This window comes from Pollachius pollachius (assembly GCF_949987615.1).
Source record: "Pollachius pollachius genome assembly, chromosome: 9".
Taxonomy (NCBI): Eukaryota; Metazoa; Chordata; class Actinopteri; order Gadiformes; family Gadidae; genus Pollachius; species Pollachius pollachius.
The window spans coordinates 24976410-25000406 of record NC_136942.1 but is presented as its reverse complement, the minus strand read 5'-3'; the positions used below and the strand labels follow the sequence as shown (position 1 = coordinate 25000406).

Here is a 23997-nt window from a genome sequence, read left to right as displayed (position 1 = left end):
CATCGGGACATGGAGTTTTCTTTCAGACTCAATTCTGGGCGCGGAACCAACATAACAAAAATATTTTCCCTACACAGAGGGGTGTATCCGCTAAATCCAAGAACTGTGTTTATCTGATTTGGTGCAAGAGCTGTGGCGTACAATATGTAGGGGAAACGGGTAACACGCTGTTAACCAGATTTACACAGCACAGATATAATATCTGCAGGGCTAAGGGGCCTCATACCCCTCTCGTGGACCACTTTTTGCAACATGGCTGGCACAACCTCGTAGCCACGATACTCCAATCAAACCCTAGGTGGTCTATCGCCCAGAGGAAAAGAACTGAGAGGGAATGGATTGTTAAACTCGATACTTTACAGCCGTTGGGCTTGAATGAGAGGGGAGGGCGATCATGAGGATTCTTATACCTAGGCCCGGTTGTCCCTAACCCTAACCCTTACCCTAACCTTGACCCTAATCCTTAACCCCGACCCTAACCCTAACCCCTAATCCTAACCCTAACCTTAACCCCTAATCCTAACCCCAACCCCAACCCCTATCCTAACCCCAACCCTGATCCTAGTGTAACCCAGGTTACTAGGCCCTTATCCTAGTCCAGCTATCAGTTAATTGATTAGATCAATAAATTAATAAATGATAAATAAATAAATGTGACAGAAATAAATAAATAGTTTGATTTAAAATAATCTTACATAAAATGAATAAATAGGATTTATGATAAAATCATAAATATGTCAATAAATAGATTTAAAAGATTAATATACGCAAGTTTATTTACATCTGTTTTAAAAAGAATGTTTTGTTTATTTCAAGTGTGGCGAATGTGCCTTTCTGGAAGTGTAAAAGATTCAGGTGACATGAGGAGTTCGCGCGATGTGAAGCGGAGTAACCAATCAGACGCCGTCAGGGTGTACGTGCAGGCGTGTTGTTTTTTTTTCTCCCTCTCTGCCGGACCGTCGTCGAGGTGGCTGCATGCTAAGCTTCGGCTGCAGATATTACCGTTTTTTGTGAAAGGAAGACAGATATTCCAAAGTCTGAATTAACTTTATATCGTCGGCGCAGAGAGCGAAGTCTTTTTCTTTTGCCGTGGTTGGAAGCGGACCGTGTGTTTGTGACGGAGACGGAGGAGAACGTGAGTGCTTATTAGCCGCTACGGCGCTAGCTCCGACCATTAGCCACATGTACTTCGCTAAATTATATTTTTGAGGTTATACATTACTAAACTCCCATGTCCCTGTCTCTTAAAAAAGCGGAATCTGGACAGACGAGCCGTGTATTCTTCCTTGTACCCGGAGTGTGTGTGTGTATGTGAAGTTGAGCCTCTGGTGAGTAGCCTGAACTTAATTGATAAAAGTCCGATGAACGGAGCTGAAATGTGCATCTGCTAATGTTAATATGGATTAGTGAGGCATTAAATTCATGTGTATAGTGTTTAAAAAAAAATGTTTTATATTACGGTGTTTATGTACATTATACCCCGCTCTGTATTTTCTCTGAGAGTGAGCGGCGGTAGAGAAAAAAAGAGAAAAAGAGAGGGGATGAATGTAAAGAAATATTCCGCCATTTTGGCTCATGTTGATGTTTATATTGTGTTCAGTTCATTTAAAAAGCACAGTAAAAAGTGGTTAAAACAATTATTAAGAAACAATGTTATAATGTACATGTATAAATATGTGTTTATATGCATTTATTTACATTTAGAAGTATATTTTATTTAGATTAATGATATAGTAACCCCTTCTTTTGGCCTTTATAGGCCGGGTTTTTTTTCTTTGGTATGGATTCCTGGGTTTGAGATCTACACAAAGACTACTTCTTCTGCTGAGGATTTCCTCCTGTTCTGTAAGGTAGAAGGGACCTCAGTGGTCGTGGCGAGCTACCCAAAACAGAGACTGTGATAAATTCAGAGACTGAATTTATTGAAAACTGTGGTCGATATCTCATGTGTGTGTTGACACTGTAAACATTTTATTTTTATTTTATTTCTTTATTCAAAACAATATAACACACTTAAAACTTACCTGTTTGTCGTGTCAATTCCTTACTCTGTCACTCAATGCATTTGCCAGTACCCCTTTCTCCTAGAGCGATCTAGACTTCTGTTTTACTAGTCCACGAGTTAATTAATGCACTGATAAAATATCTGTATCTCTTAGTTTTAAAAAGCAACAATTAGAGCTAAGGCTGGTTACAGAACTTGGCGAGCTAGCCAGGAGAAAGTGGAGTATTATTGAGTGACACGAGTAAAAGGGTAAGCAACAGTATAGTACAATGGATATAGTGAAAGATGAAAAGATAAATGTTCGTAACTCAGTTATTGTTATTGGGTTAACTCAAACTGAAGTAGATGAGGAGCTTGAGAGCCACCTGAAACACTATGGCTCTATTAACAGAGTACTAGTCGTTGATGATCCAAAATCAGAGTATCATCTCTGCTCCATTGTGGAATTTGCAAATAGCTCTGCGATGCACACATTTAGACCTATATTGCCAAAAGAGTATCAGAGCTCAGCTAATGCAAATGTTACCTTTAAGGTGCTCTCCTTAGATAGTGTTTACACTAGCATTGCTAGCAGCAGCGCCACCAAGGGGTATCTTGAGGAACTGCAAGCCATAGCTGATAAAAGTGGGAAGTCATTTGAAAGTGTACTTAAAGAGGAACTGATGAAGATGAGTGCAGGCAAAGTTGTGAACCTCCCCGCTGACACTGAACCAGTCGAAGACTCTCAGTTAAACACATCTGATGCAACTGGTCAGGAGATTGGAAATATTAAAGCGCCACCACAGGTCATGCAACAGCCCTCTCTTCTGCTCGGATCTGTCTCACCTGAGATAATCAGGAACTTACCAGCTGTGTTCCCACCATCTCCTCCACCCAGTCGTGATCAGCGTGGATCGAGAGGTGATGCCCGAGCAGCATCAACACCAGCTCTGCCAAGGCCCGAGGCGGCTACTCCGAGTCCACAGGTGATGTCCTTACCTACCAGTGTGAATGGTCAGTGGCAGCCTGCTGGCTTGACAGCCGCTCCATCGCCTAGCATGGCTGCTAACTTGAACACTCAACACCCAGCGTCACAGTCCATCAAAGCCAGTGGTAATGGTGACAGTGCTGCAGTGACACATTCAGTACTTACCATGAGTGATGTTAATCCTGCTGCTGTACAACGGGTCGTTGTTGAACATGTCATGCGAGCTAATGAAGCTATGTCTCCCATGCACTCTTCATTTCGCCTCAGACCTTTCTCTGGGAAGTTTCCTCGTCCGAACAGTGAACTTGACTTTGATACTTGGAGAGCAAATGTTGATTTATTCTTGACAGATCCCTCCATGTCTGACCTGCACAGAACACGCAAGATCTTGGACAGCTTATTGCCTCCAGCTACTGATGTTATCAGGCATGTCAGCCCTCAAGCTTTGCCATCAGTGTATCTTCAGCTACTTGATTCAGTCTATGGCTCTGTAGAGGATGGAGATGAGCTGTTGGCTAAGTTTATGGGGACACTGCAGAACAACGACGAGAAGCCTTCTGATTATCTGAATCGCTTGCAAGTAGCTCTGAGTGCTGTGGTCAAACGGGGTGGTATCGCAGAGAGTGAACGAAACCGCTACCTCCTGAAGCAGTTCTGTCGAGGCTGCTGGAATGATGGCTTGATCGCCGATCTCCAGTTGGAGCGGAAAACAAATGCACCGCCTTCGTTTGCTGAACTGGTGCTTCTGATCAGAACAGAAGAAGACAGACAGGCAAGTAAACATAACCGTATGAAAAAACACCTTGGACTACACAAGCCAAGTCCTGCTGTCCCAAAGTTCAGAGCTGCATCACAACAGTTAGCTGCATACAGTTGTGCTACCCCTGAGAAAGAAGTAACTGATACTGATGTCTTAAAGAAACAGCTTAACGAGATACAAGCCCAGGTTGCTGTCATGCAGACTACAACCCCACGTAGAACCAAAGTCAACTATCCTGACACAACTGAAATCAGCACATTGAAAAGACAAATTACTGACATTCAAGCACAGGTAGCAGATATGAGGGAAGCAACTCAGGAAGCTAAAAGCGATCACCTAGAAGCAACAGAGATTAAAGCATTGAAACATCAGCTTGGCTTTCTTCAAGCACAGGTGAATCCACCCCAAGTTCAGAGTCATCAGATACCATCGCCTGCATTCTCAAGAGACTTCTCCATGACAGCTCGACACCAGTCGCCCAACAAGAGAGTGAGTGAACAGTCCAGTTCAGGGCCATCAGCAAACAATAGGCCCCGCCCATGGTACTGTTTCCGCTGCGGTGGAGACGCTCACCTGGCAGTCAACTGTGAGAGAGAACCCAATCCCCTCCTTGTCGAGGGAAAGAGACAGCTGCTTAGAGAGAGACAACGGCAATGGGATCAGCAAAATGGCAGCACTAACATCCAGCAGTTAAACTACTAGAAGCCCCTGTTGCAGGGCAAACAGGGACTAAAAGATCAACCAAACGCCCTAGAAAAACAAAGCAAGTGGCTAGCAAGTGTGGTAATGCTAACACCACCTCCACCATACTGCCGCCCAAGCTAGTTGGAACAAAGTGCACTGCTCAAGTCACTATTGAAGGCCACAAAGTTAATTGCCTGCTAGATACGGGATCACAGGTGACCACTATCCCGCTGTCCTTTTTCCAGACTCACCTGTCCCATCATTCCTTGAAATCCTTGGACGACCTTTTGGATGTGGAGCTGCAAGTAGAGGGAGCCAATGGACAGGCCGTGCCTTACCTTGGGTACGTAGAACTCAACCTGTTGTTTCCAGAGGAGTTTTTGGGAAAAGAGACTGAAGTCCCTACGTTAGTGTTGGTTGTCCCCGATGTGAGCAGTGTGCCCCAAATCCTCATCGGCACCAATTCATTAGACGTCCTCTATTCCAGCTATGTTGAAAGGCATGATTGTCGCCCTCAGTCATTCCTTCCTGGCTACAGAGTGGTTTTGAAAATCCTTGAAGTACGGAAAAAGCAAGCAAGTACTGGAGCTCTTGGGCTGATCAAGGCGCGAAGTAACACCCCCGAAGTGGTGCCAGCGGGCAGCACAGCCATTGTGGAAGGGCAGGTCCACATGAGTGGTGCTCACCAGGACAAGTGGGCAGTTGTAGAGGCCGCGTCGTTGTCGTCCCTTCCTGGCGGATTGCTGGTTGCTAGCTCCCTGTGCACCTTACCTGTCAAGCGCCCTTGCTCGATGTCAATCCTGCTGAGGAATGAGACCCAACATGACGTCACCATCCCTCCGAGGACAGTGTTGGCTGAAATTCACGCCGTTCAACAGGTGATGGGAAAGGATCCCTCCGCTGACTTGACCGCTCCTGAAACCAAAAAGATGGAGTTTGATTTTGGGGATTCCCCGTTACCACCGGAGTGGAAAGAGCGAGTCACAGGGCTGCTCAATAGCATGCCTGAGGTTTTCTCTCAGCACGACATCGACTTTGGTCATACCAACAAAGTAAAGCATCACATCAAGCTGAGCGACAACACTCCTTTCAAGCACCGACCCAGACCCATCCATCCACACGATGTAGATGCAGTTAAGAAATATCTTCAAGAGCTGCTAGATTCTGGTGTCATACGTGAGTCCGAGTCCCCCTTCGCATCCCCCATCGTTGTCGTGCGGAAGAAAAATGGCTCTGTGAGGTTGTGTATCGACTTCCGGAAACTCAACTCACAGACCATAAGAGACGCATACGCTCTACCAAACTTAGAGGAAGTGTTCTCCCTCTTGACTGGCTCGAAATGGTTCTCAGTCCTCGATTTAAAATCGGGCTATTACCAAGTCGAAATGGAAGAGGCTGATAAACAGAAGACTGCGTTTGTGTGCCCCCTGGGTTTCTGGGAATTTAATAGGATGCCCCAGGGGGTTACCAACGCGCCGAGTACGTTTCAGCGATTGATGGAGAGATGTGTAGGAGATCTCAACCGCAAGGAGGCGCTGGTCTTCATCGATGATCTCATAATCTTCTCGGATACCTTGGAGCAACATGAGTCAAGATTGCTACAGGTCCTCAACCGACTTAAAGAGTATGGTTTAAAATTGTCATCAGAAAAATGTATGTTTTTCCAAACCTCCGTTAAGTATCTTGGTCATATTGTCTCCCAGCACGGAGTTGAGACAGATCCGCAGAAGATTGAAGCCTTAAAGACCTGGCCAGTACCTGAGAACCTCAAACAGCTGCGCTCTTTCCTGGGTTTTTCTGGGTACTATAGACGGTTTGTGAGGAACTACTCAAAGATCACCAAACCTCTAAATGACCTCACAGCAGGGTACCCACCTCTCAGGAAACACAGTCAAGGAAGAGGAAAAACTCACCTGTACTTCCATCCGAAGGAATCCTTTGGGAAGAGGTGGACTCCAGAATGTCAGAGAGCGTTCGAAGAGATCATTGACAAGCTCACCACCGCACCTGTTTTGGGATTTGCAGACCCCAAACTCCCATACGTCCTTCACACTGACGCGAGCACGACAGGGCTTGGTGCGGCTTTGTATCAAGAACAAGATGGACGGATGAGGGCTATCGCTTTTGCAAGCAGAGGTTTGACAAAGAGTGAGGCGAAATACCCTGCTCACAAATTGGAATTCCTCGCGCTAAAGTGGGCTGTCACTGCTAAGTTTAGTGATTACTTGTACGGTACCGACTTCACTGTCGTCACCGACAGTAATCCCTTAACTTACATCCTGACTTCCGCGAAGTTGGATGCCACGAGTTACAGGTGGTTATCAGCTCTATCGACATTCAACTTCAAGCTCCAATATAGAGCAGGAACTCAGAATCAGGATGCAGACGGACTCTCTCGTCGACCACATGGGGAGCTCCTGGATGATGCTGTGTCGAGGAAAGAGCGTGAAAGGATCCAACAGTTCACTCTACATTACCTGAAGGATCAGGAGAGTCCAGATGTTGTTCTCCCAGATGCAGTGAAGGCCATATGTGAGAGGCATGATGTTGAGTGGTCTCACAAAAACTCCACATGTCCATCAGTCGCACTGGTCGAGTCTCTCACCGTCCATTCCGATGCTCTGTCCAGTGGTTTCCAGCGGGAAGAGGATCATGGACTCCCTGTGATTGGTCATTGGACTGAAGAGGAGATGAGAGCAAAGCAACAGGCCGACCCTGATCTCAGAGTGGTCATTGAGCACAAGGAGTCTGGAGACATGCCCTCACCCACCTTGAGACAAGAGCTTCCAGAACTTGTTTTGTGGCTCCGAGAATGGAAGCGTCTAGAGTTGAGAGGTGGAGTGTTGTACAGAACGCGACAAGAACATGGACGAGTAACACACCAGCCCGTTCTACCAACTGAACTCAGAGCCACAGCACTGAGAGGACTACATGATGATCTAGGCCATCTAGGCATAGAGCGGACCCTCGACCTCGTGAGGTCACGATTCTATTGGCCTAGAATGTCCGCATGTGTCGAGCAGAAGATCAAGAGGTGTGAACGTTGTGTGCGCCGAAAGACTCCAAACGAAAGAGCAGCTCCTCTGTGTAACATCAAGGCCAACAGGCCTTTGGAGCTGGTCTGCATGGATTTTCTCTCGGTGGAGCCTGATCGGAGCAACACAAAAGATATACTGGTACTGACAGACCATTTCACGAAGTACGCAGTCGCGATACCAACTCGAAACCAGAAAGCGCAGACTGTGGCTAAGTGCTTATGGGAAAACTTCCTGGTGCATTATGGATTTCCGGAAAAACTTCTGAGTGACCAGGGTCCAGATTTTGAATCTCGCACCATCAAAGAACTGTGCTCCATCGCTGGCATCCAAAAGGTCAGGACTACCCCTTACCACCCCCGGGGGAATCCAGTGGAGAGATTCAATAGGACCCTCCTCCAGATGTTGGGCACTCTGGAAAATAAAGACAAGTCTTGCTGGCGAGAATTTGTCAAGCCTCTGGTGCACGCCTATAACTGCACGCGGAATGACGTGACCGGATTCAGTCCCTACGAACTAATGTTCGGCAGGCAACCCCGGCTCCCAGTTGATTTGGCGTTCGGTCTCCCTTCCAGCTGTGAACCCAAGTCACATTCCCAGTATGTGCATGACTTAAAGGGCCGCCTAGAGGAAAGCTACCGAGTTGCCACTGAAAATGCCTCAAAGACAGCTGAGCGCAACAAACAACGGTTTGACAAGAGAGTCGTCGAGTCCACACTTGAGGCAGGAGATCGAGTCCTTGTGAGGAATGTTCGGATAAGAGGGAAACACAAGTTGGCCGACAAATGGGAACCAGACATTCACGTAGTGGTCAGACGTGCTGGTGACCTACCTGTGTACTCTGTCAAACCAGAGGGAAAAGATGGACCACTTCGCACCTTACACCGTGACCTCTTACTGCCGTGTGGGTTCTTACCTGTGGCTGAGCCCGAGCAACCTCTGAAGCAGACTATCGGCAAACCTAGAACAAGGAGACAGTTGAGAATGGAAGCCGCAGCCGATTCTGAGGTGGCAGATGACAACTCAGAGTCAGAAGGCAGTGACTACTACTACTACTTACCTGGAGAGACATTGAATTCTGACTTCATTGAAACAAGACTTTTGACCCGGCCAGAGACAGCACCTGCTAAGGAGAGACATCTTGGAGAGACAAAACAACCCACCTCGTCTTCAGCTGGTTGGTTTCCTGCTCCTGTCGACCTGGAAGAAAGGACAGAGACATTAATCATGGAAAAACGACACAGAGGAAAGAGACGTACACCTGAAAGAGGGACAGTACAGTGGATGCCTGTGGAGATCATTCCATCCAAGTCAGAGAAACCTTCAGTTTTCAGGGATGACACCTCAAATGAGCCAAGCTGTTCTGGATGGAAAGGAACCTCAGCAGTTGTTGTTCCAGAGGCTGAGGTCACCTCAAGGCACAGAGAAACTGATCCCCCCAAAGTGAGAAGAGCTCTGTTTGGAAACTCTCAGGACACCCCCTTTGACATTTCAAGACAGGAGGATGAGACCTTACCTGTTCAGCCGAGCATGTCGGAGTCTCCCTCAGAACCAAACATTATGGATGAAAGTCTTCCTGTTTTCTCAGACCTGTCATTCATTGACAGCAGCAAGGATGAAGGATGCTCTGTCAATAATACTTGTGAGGATGTGTCAGTGGACAGGACCAATGAGGGAACTGCAGCTGGGACATCTGGAAGAGGAACCTCTCCAGTCATCGTGGGAGAGAGTGAGGGTGACAGTGTTCCCAGACGTTCCCAGAGGCGTAGAGAACAACCTGAACGACTACAGTATGGTCAACGGGGAAATCCCTTGCTGTCTATAGTCCAGTCCCTCTTCCAAGGCCTCAACCTTGCTTTTGCCGATGCACTACAGAATCCTGGCTATGCAGACAATCCTCCAAGTAACCCCAAGGCCAATTCATAGTCATGTGGGTGTAATGGGACATACACACCTTTAGAAGGGGAGGGTGTAACCCAGGTTACTAGGCCCTTATCCTAGTCCAGCTATCAGTTAATTGATTAGATCAATAAATTAATAAATGATAAATAAATAAATGTGACAGAAATAAATAAATAGTTTGATTTAAAATAATCTTACATAAAATGAATAAATAGGATTTATGATAAAATCATAAATATGTCAATAAATAGATTTAAAAGATTAATATACGCAAGTTTATTTACATCTGTTTTAAAAAGAATGTTTTGTTTATTTCAAGTGTGGCGAATGTGCCTTTCTGGAAGTGTAAAAGATTCAGGTGACATGAGGAGTTCGCGCGATGTGAAGCGGAGTAACCAATCAGACGCCGTCAGGGTGTACGTGCAGGCGTGTTGTTTTTTTTTCTCCCTCTCTGCCGGACCGTCGTCGAGGTGGCTGCATGCTAAGCTTCGGCTGCAGATATTACCGTTTTTTGTGAAAGGAAGACAGATATTCCAAAGTCTGAATTAACTTTATATCGTCGGCGCAGAGAGCGAAGTCTTTTTCTTTTGCCGTGGTTGGAAGCGGACCGTGTGTTTGTGACGGAGACGGAGGAGAACGTGAGTGCTTATTAGCCGCTACGGCGCTAGCTCCGACCATTAGCCACATGTACTTCGCTAAATTATATTTTTGAGGTTATACATTACTAAACTCCCATGTCCCTGTCTCTTAAAAAAGCGGAATCTGGACAGACGAGCCGTGTATTCTTCCTTGTACCCGGAGTGTGTGTGTGTATGTGAAGTTGAGCCTCTGGTGAGTAGCCTGAACTTAATTGATAAAAGTCCGATGAACGGAGCTGAAATGTGCATCTGCTAATGTTAATATGGATTAGTGAGGCATTAAATTCATGTGTATAGTGTTTAAAAAAAATTGTTTTATATTACGGTGTTTATGTACATTATACCCCGCTCTGTATTTTCTCTGAGAGTGAGCGGCGGTAGAGAAAAAAAGAGAAAAAGAGAGGGGATGAATGTAAAGAAATATTCCGCCATTTTGGCTCATGTTGATGTTTATATTGTGTTCAGTTCATTTAAAAAGCACAGTAAAAAGTGGTTAAAACAATTATTAAGAAACAATGTTATAATGTACATGTATAAATATGTGTTTATATGCATTTATTTACATTTAGAAGTATATTTTATTTAGATTAATGATATAGTAACCCCTTCTTTTGGCCTTTATAGGCCGGGTTTTTTTTCTTTGGTATGGATTCCTGGGTTTGAGATCTACACAAAGACTACTTCTTCTGCTGAGGATTTCCTCCTGTTCTGTAAGGTAGAAGGGACCTCAGTGGTCGTGGCGAGCTACCCAAAACAGAGACTGTGATAAATTCAGAGACTGAATTTATTGAAAACTGTGGTCGATATCTCATGTGTGTGTTGACACTGTAAACATTTTATTTTTATTTTATTTCTTTATTCAAAACAATATAACACACTTAAAACTTACCTGTTTGTCGTGTCAATTCCTTACTCTGTCACTCAATGCATTTGCCAGTACCCCTTTCTCCTAGAGCGATCTAGACTTCTGTTTTACTAGTCCACGAGTTAATTAATGCACTGATAAAATATCTGTATCTCTTAGTTTTAAAAAGCAACAATTAGAGCTAAGGCTGGTTACACTAGCCCTTAACCCAACCCCTACCTTAACCCCTAACCCTAACCCCGACCCCAACCCCTATCCTAACCCTAACCCCAACCCTGACCCTAGCCCTAACCCTAACCTCAACCCCGCCCCCCAATCTTATTCCTAACCTTAAGACTTTAACACTCCAAACAAACCCCAGCTGTTCTATGGTTTAAAGGGAAAAGAGCTGAGTGTCTATAGATGTGTTAATTTGATGCCTTATGGCCCTCTGGTTTGGTTTTGGGGTGGAGGTGACCTTGTTGCCTTTCATATCTAGGCCCGTGCATTTAGTGCCACCGCCTTCGGCGTTGGCACTCAGCTTCTCATACCTAACCCTAACCCTAACCCTAACCATAACCCGGTGAATACTAATCCCAATCCCAAAACTACTAAACATAACCAATCCCACATTAACACATAACCTAAACCTTAACAACAACCAATTATAACCCAACATTAATACTTACCATAAAACCGCTTCTACTATAACCCATACCATTCTATAAACCTAACCATAACCCAGTATCTCTTATACCTAACCCTAACCCTATACGCCTCCACATACCCAATCCTAACCCAGATTTAGCAATAACAAACCTTAAAACCCAATCCTTACTTTAACCATAACCCAGTCTACATTAAACAACATTGTAAAGAGTTTAATGGTTTGATGATGTTTTTTATTTTTCATTTTTTATTTTCTATGAATAAAGTCCAGTTGGACCCCACTGTATTCCATGATTGTTGTTTATATTACCACCTGTTTAAATAAACAATGTTTTCATGTACCGCCGGGTTTCATACCCTAGATGGCGCCATCATACCACAGCAGCTATTGACGTACACGGATCGTAATTCGTACGGTTATATAAAAATAAATGTAAATACTTACCGATGTATATTGTTATAATGGACCTTGAAGGACACTTGCCCATATTATGCATTTTGTGCTGTTTATTTGTATTCTAGTATTGAATTTTGTAATAATGTCATCTCCGGAGAACACGGGAAGTTGTTCCTCCCGGGAGGTCACGCGGAAAAAGCTATTACCTATATGTAATGATCTTGTGATGTCATTCCTGAAGAAGACTCCATTAGGTCGAAACGTTGTATCTTTTGTAAAGTGTAATAAATATCTTATAATCTGCATACAAGGAATTTTATCATTATTATTATTAGGTAATAGTTTATTTTTATTTAGGACAAATACAGAACGTTTTTTTGGATCTTTTTCATCGCTCCAACACGATGAGCGAGTGGACCGAGGTGCGCTACAACAGACGTCGTGGTCGTTTCCACTCGCCACGAGGTAGGCCCCAATATCCTCGAGCGGAGGAATGGCATTATCCACGGAGCAGAGAGGAATACCGATTATCACCACCGAGAGGCCGACGTCCCGATACACCACCGAGGAATTACTTGCAATATGGAGCCAGACGTGCCGACCCACCACCGAGGACCTGGCGTTCACCATCACCACCCAGATATCGACGGCCTTCCCCGCGGCCCAGGGAGAGAGATGACCTATACCCACCCAGAGAGAGACCTACCTACTCACCACCCAGGGTCCAACGTCCCCGCTCACCACGCGGATTCAGGCGTCCCCCTTCACCGTCGAGAGACTACCGTCCCAACCTCAGATCCGGGGGTCGGGACCGCTGGAGGCCCGAGGGCCGGATGGACCGTGCATCCCCTCTCCGTTACCGGAGAGATTACCCTCAGAAACTAACCCTAACCCTAACCCTAACCATCCTAACCCTAACCCTAACCCTAACCCTACTAACCCTAACCCTAACCCTAACCCTAACCCCTAACCCTAACCCTAACCCTAACCTGCTGATGGGCAGCCTTCAGTAGAGAAGCAACATTTTGTCAGCTCTCTGTGAAAAACTTCACCGCCTGATCTTCAACCCGCTGCCTGGATCTCTAAAAAGCAAACGCACCTTAAGGCCCTCAGTAGGTCTACAATAGTGTATCATGTACTAAGTAAACTTGTTTACCATGTGCTCTTGTGTGTCGTATACTGGTCATACTTGTGTATCATGTACTATATAGAGTTGTGTATCATGGGCTATATAAAGTTGTGTATCATGTGTACTCTATACAGTTATGTATAATGTACTATGTAAAGTTGTGTGTATCATGTACTATATAAAGTTGTGTGTATCATGTACTACATCAAATTGTGTATCATACCCTATTGTTGCGTTCTCGTATTTCGGTATGGTAACTATGAAGCAAAAGGAGGGGAATTGTATGGACACGCGTGTAAGCGACAAACAGCAGGCCTGTGTACCTAACTCCCTAGTATGGACTGCCGGATGTTTCTGATCTCGTTGGCTCCAGGCCCTGCTTTAATACCGAGTAGGAGTGGCCTGTGTGTCGTATTGGCTCCGCCCTCCTCACCTGTCTAAAGGTGCTGACATCTGTGGCTGGAATAGTTATTGCAGCTTACGTGTTTGATCCTACTTCCTAGTGGCTATGTATGGTAATTACAGTTTATGTGTTCGATCCTACTTCCTAGTGGCTATGTATGGCAGCCCATGTGCTTAAAATACGTAACAATCCCTCCTTGGTCATCTCAGATGACCATACTATACCATACCATACTACTCAAGATATTTTAAGTCATAAACACCATTTACCACACCGAAAACATAGTCAAAGTAGTGTTGGGGCAAAATAACCTGCTGAGCACATCACATGGCAGTCACCTTATAATATAGTCAACTTTTAACACATAACACATACATGAGAATATAGTCAGGTCAGGGCCGGAGCCAGGGCCCCGTGTCTCCTCCCGGCAGATAGTAGACACTCAGACAATGCACCAGTCATCCTCAAGGACGGGAGGACCACAACGGATGAATGCTCTGAAGCTCTCCCCCGTAAGGAGGAACACAAGAAGATATACATGCATACACTAGAGCCTGGGAACCAAGGTCAAGTAAAAACACACAGAACCACACACATCTCAAACGCACACACCTCATCACGAGGAGATACAGCATAAAACTGTATCACTCTGAGACTCTTCACCTTCTTCCGAAGCAGACCTTCCACGGAGGCGAAGCTCCGGACGAACCATCAGCGCTGATTAGGGACTTAGACATATTCGATTTCTCACGCTTATGACTCTGTATAACCGTTGCCACTTTACTTAATAAATCCAAGGTCCTCGTGCCGATAGACTTTATTACCTCTCCGTCTCATTTCATCTGGTCCAGTAACTAGACAGACCGTTTTTCCCAACAAATTGGTGACCCCGACGTGATTTTTTCTGAATTGGACCGCAACTGGGAAACGAGAGACGGAGAGCGGCACGGCCTCGGGACCCCGGAGAACCGGACCGATTCCTGCAGTCTCACCTCGCGATCGCCCAACAAAAGGTAGGCAGAACCTGTTGATAAAATCCAAACTCTGCATAGTTATATAGGAACCACATTAGGAGATGAGACTGTGAGAACGGTTCGCTACGGGATATCTCGTGGGGACTAATAGGACTGCACCCCAGCATTTCCCCGTAAAACCCGATTGACCCCGAATGCGTGACACATCGAATATCGGCTCGTTGCATGGTGAAAGAATACCCTCGAGACCATAGGGCCTATAAGAATCGGTCAGTGATACAAGACTACCGATGGCCAGAATATATATGCCTGAGCCATTGAGTGGACTCAGAGGGATGCCTGGGCCGGGTTCGGAACCCAGATGGAATATATGCCTGAGCCATTGAGTGGACTCAGAGGGATGCCTGGGCCGGGTTCGGAACCCAGATGGAATATATGCCTGAGCCATTGAGTGGACTCAGAGGGATGCCTGGGCCGGGTTCGGAACCCAGATGGAATATATGCCTGAGCCATTGAGTGGACTCAGAGGGATGCCTGGGCCGGGTTCGGAACCCAGATGGAATAATCTGTGTATTAAATAATTCTATGTGGTGAGAAGTTTAGAGTCCTTTATCAGGGTTAAAGTCCCTTTGCAAAGGAAACAGCGTGTGTATGCGCGAGTGAACGAGAGGCAGTGTGTGTATGCGCGAGAATAAGAGAGAGAGAGACGGAGTGGCTGTGTGTGTGTGTGTGTGTGTGTGTAAGAGGCCCAGAGAGAGAGAAAGAAAGAGAGCGAGCGTATTTTTGGGCCGGCTAAAATATGGAAATATGTGTGCAACGCTTGCTTGCTTTGCTATGCTTAACGCTATTCTGCTGTGTCTGATGATTGTGGGTGCGGGACACAGAATGAGAAGTCTGTCGATATGTTTCTGGGTGCGTCTGCGAGAAAGAGGGAATCTGTGAGTGAATCAGTGGGTGTGTATGCGTGATAATCTGTGAGTGAATCAGTGGGTGTGTATGCGTGATCCGCTCTATCTTTGTCCGTTAAAACGGGTAAATGTAGGAATAGATAGATTGATAATAATGAATAAATGTCTCTCTGACGTATTGCGTTGCTCTATGGCGTAACCAGCGGAAATAGATAAATTGACAATGATAAATAACCTTTTTTACTGTGTCGCTTCAATTTACTGTTTGAACCGTTAAAACTAGACCTAGACAAGTTGACAAGGATAAATGATATCTCTTTTACTGTGTTTCTTTGAATTACTGCCGGACCTGTCGCATAGATAAACCACAATACTAAACAACATCTCTTTGCCGCGTTGGTTGACGGTTTAGTCTGATTGACGCAGATTAATCAATAAAGATAGATAACGATTATTGGCTATAAAGAATATCTGGATGGATTGAATAACGTCTATAGGCCCTGTTGTTGTTTTTTGCTTCCCTCCCCCCTGTTTTTTCCTCCTTTTTCTCGTTCTCCTCCTCCAAGAGTGACAAAAGTTACCCCCTAGTCTCTCATCCGCTCTTGTGTGTTAGACAGGCCACACAGAGTTATAGCATCAGGGCCGCCATTTTTTGAGTTCTCTCGCTCAGTCCGAAGCCACACCTCCCCCTCCGCCAAAAGTTTAGCCACTCCAACCTTACCCTTCCCCAGCCATAGCGCCCCCCACTGGACAACTCCAACCTTGCCCTTCCCCAACTAGACTGCCCCCTACTGGACCACTCCAACCTTACCCTTCCCCAGCCATAGCGCCCCCCACTGGACAACTCCAACCTTGCCCTTCCCCAACTAGACTGCCCCCTGCTGGACCACTCCAACCTTACCCTTCCCCAGCCATAGCGCCCCCCACTGGACAACTCCAACCTTGCCCTTCCCCAACTAGACTGCCCCCTACTGGACCACTCCAACCTTACCCTTCCCCAGCCATAGCGCCCCCCACTGGACAACTCCAACCTTGCCCTTCCCCAACTAGACTGCCCCCTGCTGGACCACTCCAACCTTACCCTTCCCCAACTACAGCGCCCCCTACTGGACCACTCCAACTTTACCCTTCCCCAACCACCGTGCCCCCCACTGGACCACTCCAACCTTACCCTTCCCCAACTAGACTGCCCCCTGCTGGACCACTCCAACTCTTACCCTTCCCCAACCACAGCGCCCCCCACTGGACCACTCCAACCTTACCCTTCCCCAACCACCGTGCCCCCCACTGGACAACTCCAACCTTGCCCTTCCCCAACTAGACTGCCCCCTACTGGACCACTCCAACTTTACCCTTCTCCAACTAGACTGCCCCCTGCCGGAACACTCCAACCTTACCCTTCCCAAGCCACAGCGCCCCCCCACTGGACAACTCCAACTCTACCCTTCCCCAACTACAGCGCCCCCCACTGGACAACTCCAACTCTACCCTTCCCCAACTACCGCGCCCCCTACTGGACCACTCCAACCTTACCCTTCCCCAACTAGACCGCCCCCTGCTGGACCACTCAAACCTTACCCTTCCCCAACTAGACTGCCCCCTACTGGAACACTCCAACCTTACCCTTCCCAAGCCACAGCGCCCCCCCACTGGACAACTCCAACTCTACCCTTCCCCAACTACAGCGCCCCCCACTGGACAACTCCAACTCTACCCTTCCCCAACTACCGCGCCCCCTACTGGACCACTCAAACCTTACCCTTCCCCAACTAGACTGCCCCCTACTGGAACACTCCAACCTTACCCTTCCCAAGCCACAGCGCCCCCCCCCCACTGGACAACTCCAACTCTACCCTTCCCCAACTACAGCGCCCCCTGCCGGAACACTCCAACCTTACCCTTCCCAAGCCACAGCGCCCCCCACTGGACAACATCAATACCAATCCAACCCCGACTCTCGATCACCCCCTGCTAGAAGAATTATCCCGGTGAATAATAAAGATAAAAAGACAAACCTCCCCGCACCCGGCCTCCAGTGCAAAGGCGTCCACGACCCCGACCACCCCCACACCAGGCTGCTAAGGAACGGCGAACACACCCACCATGTCGGACGAGCAACGGACCAGAGCGCTGGGCTGGTTGTGCCTCAACGCTGAACCGGGAAAAATATTGAAAGGCCAAGACCGGAAGAAATGGGAGAACCGATGTGATGACTACATTAAAACCTGGCAGAAAGAGGGCGTGATCCGAATGGGACCCCTCGACCACACCGGCCGGGCCGCCATACACGCGTACATTGGCAGCCAGTATGAGCGGGCAAAGGTCCGTCGCGACAACGCCGGAGCCATGACGGGACGAACGGATGCACTCGAAACCCAAGACCGGAAAAGACAAAAGAGAATCTTAGTATTAAAAGCATTGGCCTCTTGCCTCCCGCCCCACACCCTAAAACCAGCCCCCTCCTCCAGGAATCCCTTCCTAACGGACCAAGTGACCCCTACCCAACCGAGCCTGACAGCTTCACCTTATCCCTCCCTACCGAAGGCCGATGAGCAGGCCCGCCCACCTCCGTACAACCACTCCCTCCCCTATGCCCCGACCGACTTCCAGGTTCCCGGGTCCCCCCCATCTCATGTGCCCAGTTATCGAAATAACCCACGCCACATCTCAGTCCCCGGTCACGGTGACCTGGCAAAGACCCCCCCCCCCGGAACCGGAACGAGCCAAAGAAGGGGTCCACTTCACAAGGACAAACCACCCACAAAGCAAGGAAAGCCCGAAGCTGACAACAGCTCCCTTCCCATGCCCGATGATACCAGGAAGGACCGGGCCATTGGGGCAAGAACCATCCAGCACCGAGAACTGGACACCCCCCTCCTCCAGCTACAGCCAAGCCCAGGCCCCCGAAACCAGGCCACCAACACCAGGGGAAGCCCAACCGGAAGCAGAAAGGATGCGTACGCGGATCGGCGTACCTGGCGCCAACACATTGGACTTGGCCTCCTTCCTGATCAACCTATCGTCTAAAGAAGAAGAAACGGAAGTGACAGTAGCAACAACAGAAATGAGAAGACACTCCGGGATTCCCCAGGGGAGACACGAAAGACACGAGGAAAGAGACGAAAGAGATGAAGAAGACGCAGACACCGTGGAGTGGGACCCAGTGGGAACGAGATGGAAAGAAGAAGCGCTGGAAAGAATGTCCCTCGGCATCGAGACAGAAGTCCATCTCCTGTCTCGACAGCTGCGGGAAAGGAGCGAAGGCAGAGATCAGAGGTGGAGAAGAGGCGCAATCCACAGGACAATTGGCCCGGGCAGATCACAAGCCCGAAGTACCGCAACCCCGATCGCGACCCTGGCCATCACCAGCACTCCACAAGCTGGCCCCCCGACACAACGGAGCCAAGCCCTCGACCACTGGACGAACCGCGACCTGGATGAGGGCCCAGGACTGATGTTCCCGCTAATGGACACCCCTGCAGGACGAGCGATGTACGTTCCCTGGACCCACCGCGACCTCAAGGGAGTAGTGGAAGACCTTCCCCCGATCAAACAGGGGGCGGGCAAGTGGATCAGAAACCTCGAGCGACTGACCACAGCTGACCGGCTCACCATGGGGGACATCCGAGCGGTCCTCATGAGAGGAGAAGGACCCCGGGCAGTCAACGACGTGGAAACCGCAGCCAGAACCACCAGAGAGCCGGACGACTCCCCTTTCGACCCCTTCCGCCCCATATGGTGGGAGGCCCTGAGGGGCCTATACCCCCCTCAGAACTCAGCAGCATGCATGACCGGCCTGAAAAGAAAACCCAGTGAATCAGCGGGCGAATACCTCACAAGAGCCACTGAACGATGGAAAGACGGATTCGGAACCCGACCAGGAGCCTCCGCCGCCACCGAGGCCATGTTCCGGATCGCGGTTGAGACGGGTCTCTGCACCAAGACCCGCGAAGGCCTCAAAACAGTGATTGGACTCGGAAGAATGAACGCCATGGACTGGGAGGAGGCCATTACACACCACGTGAACCTGGAGCAAGAACGGGAGGACGAGGACGTCAAAGAAGACCGCGACCTGAGGAAACGACTCTTGCGCATGGACGTCAAGAAAGCAACCCAGGAACACAACCGGGACAAGAAGGAGTCCAACAAAGACCACGCCTCCGAGATCATGCCCCTCGAAGTGGCCACGCCTCCGGCCCCGCTGCCTGCCCCCAACCCCTTGGTACAGCCCAGCGGACCCCCTCCGACCCAGATGCAAGCCCCTCCCGCTCAAGCATGGGGGCCCCAGTCCCCGCCGTACCCGTACCCGTACCCGTACCCATCGTATCCATACCCCACACACCCACCCTCGAACCCAGCAACACAGACGGGACCCGGGATGTATCAGAACCAACAGTCCAAACAAAGAGGCGGATTCAAATGGAGAGGAAGAGGCCGGACCCCAAACACAAACCCCCGGTCCTACCCCTGCTTCATTTGTGGGCTCATGGGACACTGGGCGAAGGAGTGCCCCCAAGCGGGACAGCCAGCGATGCAACACGACCAACAGGATCATCAGCAGCAACCCGGCCCGACCCGCGGTAACCCTGGAAATGGACCGACACATGCCTCAAACCCCGGGACCCCGATGTACCCTCTCTGGGAGGACCCGGGATACAACGGCCAATATTGACGGGACCCGAGAGCCTCGAGAGGGACCCAGGTGGTGAACCTGGGAACGGGAGCCCCAATGGTGGATGGACTCGTAAACCAAACACCAATTCGTTTCATGGTCGACACCGGAGCCACAGTATCCACCATCGGGGACCTGAACCATGAAATCCCGCCCCTCTCCACTCGAACCCTGACTACCATGGGGTTCTCGGGAATAGAAAAGACCAACCCCTTCACCACCCCCTTGCCGCTCACCATCCTGGGACAAACCTTCTACCACTCCCTCCTATATGCCCCCAAGTGTCCCACCAACCTCATGGGTAGAGACATCCTGAGCAAAATCAACTGCCTCATCAGCTGTTCCCCCGAAGGGACTACAATGACGACAGAAGCCGACCAACCGCTCCAGATGATGCTGGTGCATGAACCCCCGCCCCGAAGCCCCCCGTCAGACGTATATTGGATCCGGAACATGACTACCCCGGACGGATTCAAGCCCCTAGAAGAAACATACCGAGAGTGGGCCCCCTGGATCCATCAACAGGGGGACTTATACCCACCGCACGACCCCCTCCACACGACCCTCAATGTCCTTCGAGACCCAGACGAAAGCTACGACGAACAATGGAGACGCACCATGGAGGGAACCGGCCAGAAGTGCCTCTACGAAACAATGTTCATCGGACCTGAGGGGGTGGCGGCCCTCACCCTTCTCACCCCGGATCAAGAATATTGGTACCGCCTCAAACCCGAGTCCCGACCACACGTGACCCTGGCAGTAGCCAAGCACCACACGGCTATGAAGCTGGGGCCCATGGTCTGCCGAGCGACTCAAGTACGAGAGTGGGCCCCCACCGACAACCCACACATTCACCTAGCCCCTGACAAAGGCTTGATCCGGGTCTCCTTCCCCCAAACGGCCTCCTGGGGGGTGGCAGAACGAGTGGAGTGCGACCGACCGCTTGCCCCTGAGGAGGTCGACACCCCCAGCCCCCTGGAAGCCGAAGACCCCGACGTAAAGATCATGCTAGACGGCCTCCCTCAGAATCTCTGGGCCACCGGCGCCTACGACATGGGGTTTACCCCCCAACACAACATCCAAATACCTCTCAAACCCGATCAAACCCCGATTCATCAGCCCCAATACAAGGTCAGACCCGAGGCAGAAGCAGGGATCACTGCCACCATACAGGGACTCAAAGAGGTAGGAGTGCTCCGGCCCTCTCAGTCCCTTTGGAACACCCCGATTCTCCCAGTGAAGAAGGCGGACGGACTCACGTGGAGGATGGCCCATGATCTCCGCCTAATAAACGACGCCACGGAAGGACCCCCCGAGAGGGTGCCAAACCCGCAGGTGGCGCTCCACGTGGTTAACCCCGACCACCTCTGGTTCTCTGCAATAGACCTGGCCAACGCCTTCTTCTGCATCCCCCTGAACAAAGACTCACAAGACATCTTCTCTTTTACCTGGAGGGGAGAAAAACTCACCTACACCCGAATGCCACAGGGGTACCGATCGACCCCCACCATATTCAACGACTGTGTGCGGAAGGACCTCAAGGACACTGTACTTCCCGACGGAGTGGTTATGGTTCAATATGTAGACGACATCCTGCTCGCCGCGCCTACCAGACAAACCTGTGTGGATGCTACCAAGACCCTGCTCGAAACCCTAGGGAAAGCAGGGTACAAGGTCAAGCGGCCCAAACTACAGTCTGTCCGGCCCAGGGTGAAATTCCTGGGGAGGCTGATCGGAGAAGATACCAGAGACATGACCCAGGATACCCGAGAAACCATCCTGAATTACCCAAAACCCGCCACGGTTCGCCAAATGTTGGCCTTCCTGGGCCTGTGCAACTACAGCCGCCAGTACCTCCCGGAATTCACAGAGCGAACGTCCGAACTCCGCCAGATGGTCACCACAGCCGGGGCCCGAAACCTACGGGCCCCGCTGGAGTGGGACTCAGGAAAAGACACCGCCTTCCATCAGCTGAAACAGGCCCTCCACTCAGCCGCCGCCCTCCAAGCCCCCGACTATACGGCCCCCTTCCATCTGGACGTCACACAGAGGAACGGAAATGTAGCGGCCACCCTCTGGCAGGCAAAGCCCGGCACCCGAAGGATCCTCCACTATCACAGCTCGGCCCTACCCACTCCGGGCCTAGGACTCCCTCACTGTGCCAGACATCTCATGGCCATCGCCATCGCCCTACGGAAGACACAGTTCCTCACCATGAACAACCCCACGGTAGTGCACACCACTCACGGAGTCAAGGCTGCAGTGGAGAGCTCACTCTTCACCCTGTCGGCTGCCATTACCCAGATCCGGTTGACCGAGGCCCTGACAGATCCCTCGGTGAGCTACTCAACAAAAGGAGTAAATATGACCGGAGAGTATCCCGCAGACACAGACGGCACCCCCCACAACTGCGCGCCTCGCATCCTGTCGGAACTCCGAGCACGACCAGACCTCCAAGGGACCCTCCCTCGCCCTGCAGCCTCTGACTTTGAGGACGAGCTCCCCTACACACTCCCAACCTACGCCTCCGAAGAGACACTCCCAGCCCCCGCCGAGCCGGACATCTACCCGTGAGTGCGAGTGGCCTCTCCAGATGCACGGCCCCGGCGTCCTGTTTCCATCACCGTCGGCTGACACCCCTTCCCTCTTCCCCCCCCCCCCCCCCCCCCCCCCCCGCCTGTGACGTGCTAGTAACCTCTCCAGGTGGGCTGCCCCATTCCCGTCCCCGCCAACGGCATCACCCCCCTCCCACCTGAAGCACCCACGACGCCCGGACCAGGGATCTGCGTTCCGGTACCAGGGGCTGCGGCCCGCTCCCTTACGGCTTGAGGGCACCCCTGGCTGTATTCGCTTCTGTACGCTTCACTGTTTTTAGCCGCTCCCATATCTATGCCCGCGTCTACGCAACCGACGTCGGGAACGTAAATGTTGTTGTTTATATCGCTGTCCCACTAGATGGAGCTCGGGGATTCACACGGGCGAGATTCCAGGGGCCTTGATTGCCCGTTTATCAGACGAGGTCCTGAGCGCAGTTGAATAAAAGGGTCTAATGCTCAGGTGGCGCCTTGCGACCTCCTGCCCATGATGACGCTCAGGACTATTCCATGGTTTCAGTTGTTCCCGTGCCCCGGGCCTACCCTGGATGCCCCATGCGTGTGATTGCTTGTTGTAACACGGCCAGTCAACTCCTCCTCACATCCTTAGTGTGTGGTCCTCTGGGGATGGGTTGAGGGGGATTGCCATTCGCTATCTGCCTCATATCTTCGCTATTATTTAGGGACACGTTTCGTGGTTACATTTCTTTCCTGTGATCGTTAGTGTATTTGTGTGATTGTTGCATTTATATTGTTATTGTTTAATAATGTTATGATGGTAGTCCCGCGCTGGAGTCCTATCCCTCGTACCCCTAATGAGTAAAAGTCGTCTTGCGACGACTTGAGGGGGATATGTTGGGGCAAAATAACCTGCTGAGCACATCACATGGCAGTCACCTTATAATATAGTCAACTTTTAACACATAACACATACATGAGAATATAGTCAGGTCAGGGCCGGAGCCAGGGCCCCGTGTCTCCTCCCGGCAGATAGTAGACACTCAGACAATGCACCAGTCATCCTCAAGGACGGGAGGACCACAACGGATGAATGCTCTGAAGCTCTCCCCCGTAAGGAGGAACACAAGAAGATATACATGCATACACTAGAGCCTGGGAACCAAGGTCAAGTAAAAACACACAGAACCACACACATCTCAAACGCACACACCTCATCACGAGGAGATACAGCATAAAACTGTATCACTCTGAGACTCTTCACCTTCTTCCGAAGCAGACCTTCCACGGAGGCGAAGCTCCGGACGAACCATCAGCGCTGATTAGGGACTTAGACATATTCGATTTCTCACGCTTATGACTCTGTATAACCGTTGCCACTTTACTTAATAAATCCAAGGTCCTCGTGCCGATAGACTTTATTACCTCTCCGTCTCATTTCATCTGGTCCAGTAACTA

At 49.8% G+C, this 23997-nt stretch overlaps 2 long non-coding RNA genes across 2 annotated transcripts; both read left to right on the top strand.

The window, feature by feature from the left end:
- The first annotated feature begins 1020 nt into the window (after positions 1–1020).
- Positions 1021–2023, top strand: LOC307080503. The gene is made up of 3 exons (XR_013812092.1): positions 1021–1135; positions 1254–1328; positions 1760–2023. It is a non-coding gene; the product is annotated as an uncharacterized lncRNA (long non-coding RNA).
- A 7853-nt stretch (positions 2024–9876) lies between these two features.
- LOC307080643 lies at positions 9877–10879 on the top strand. The gene is made up of 3 exons (XR_013812099.1): positions 9877–9991; positions 10110–10184; positions 10616–10879. It is a non-coding gene; the product is annotated as an uncharacterized lncRNA (long non-coding RNA).
- The last annotated feature ends 13118 nt before the right edge of the window (positions 10880–23997 follow it).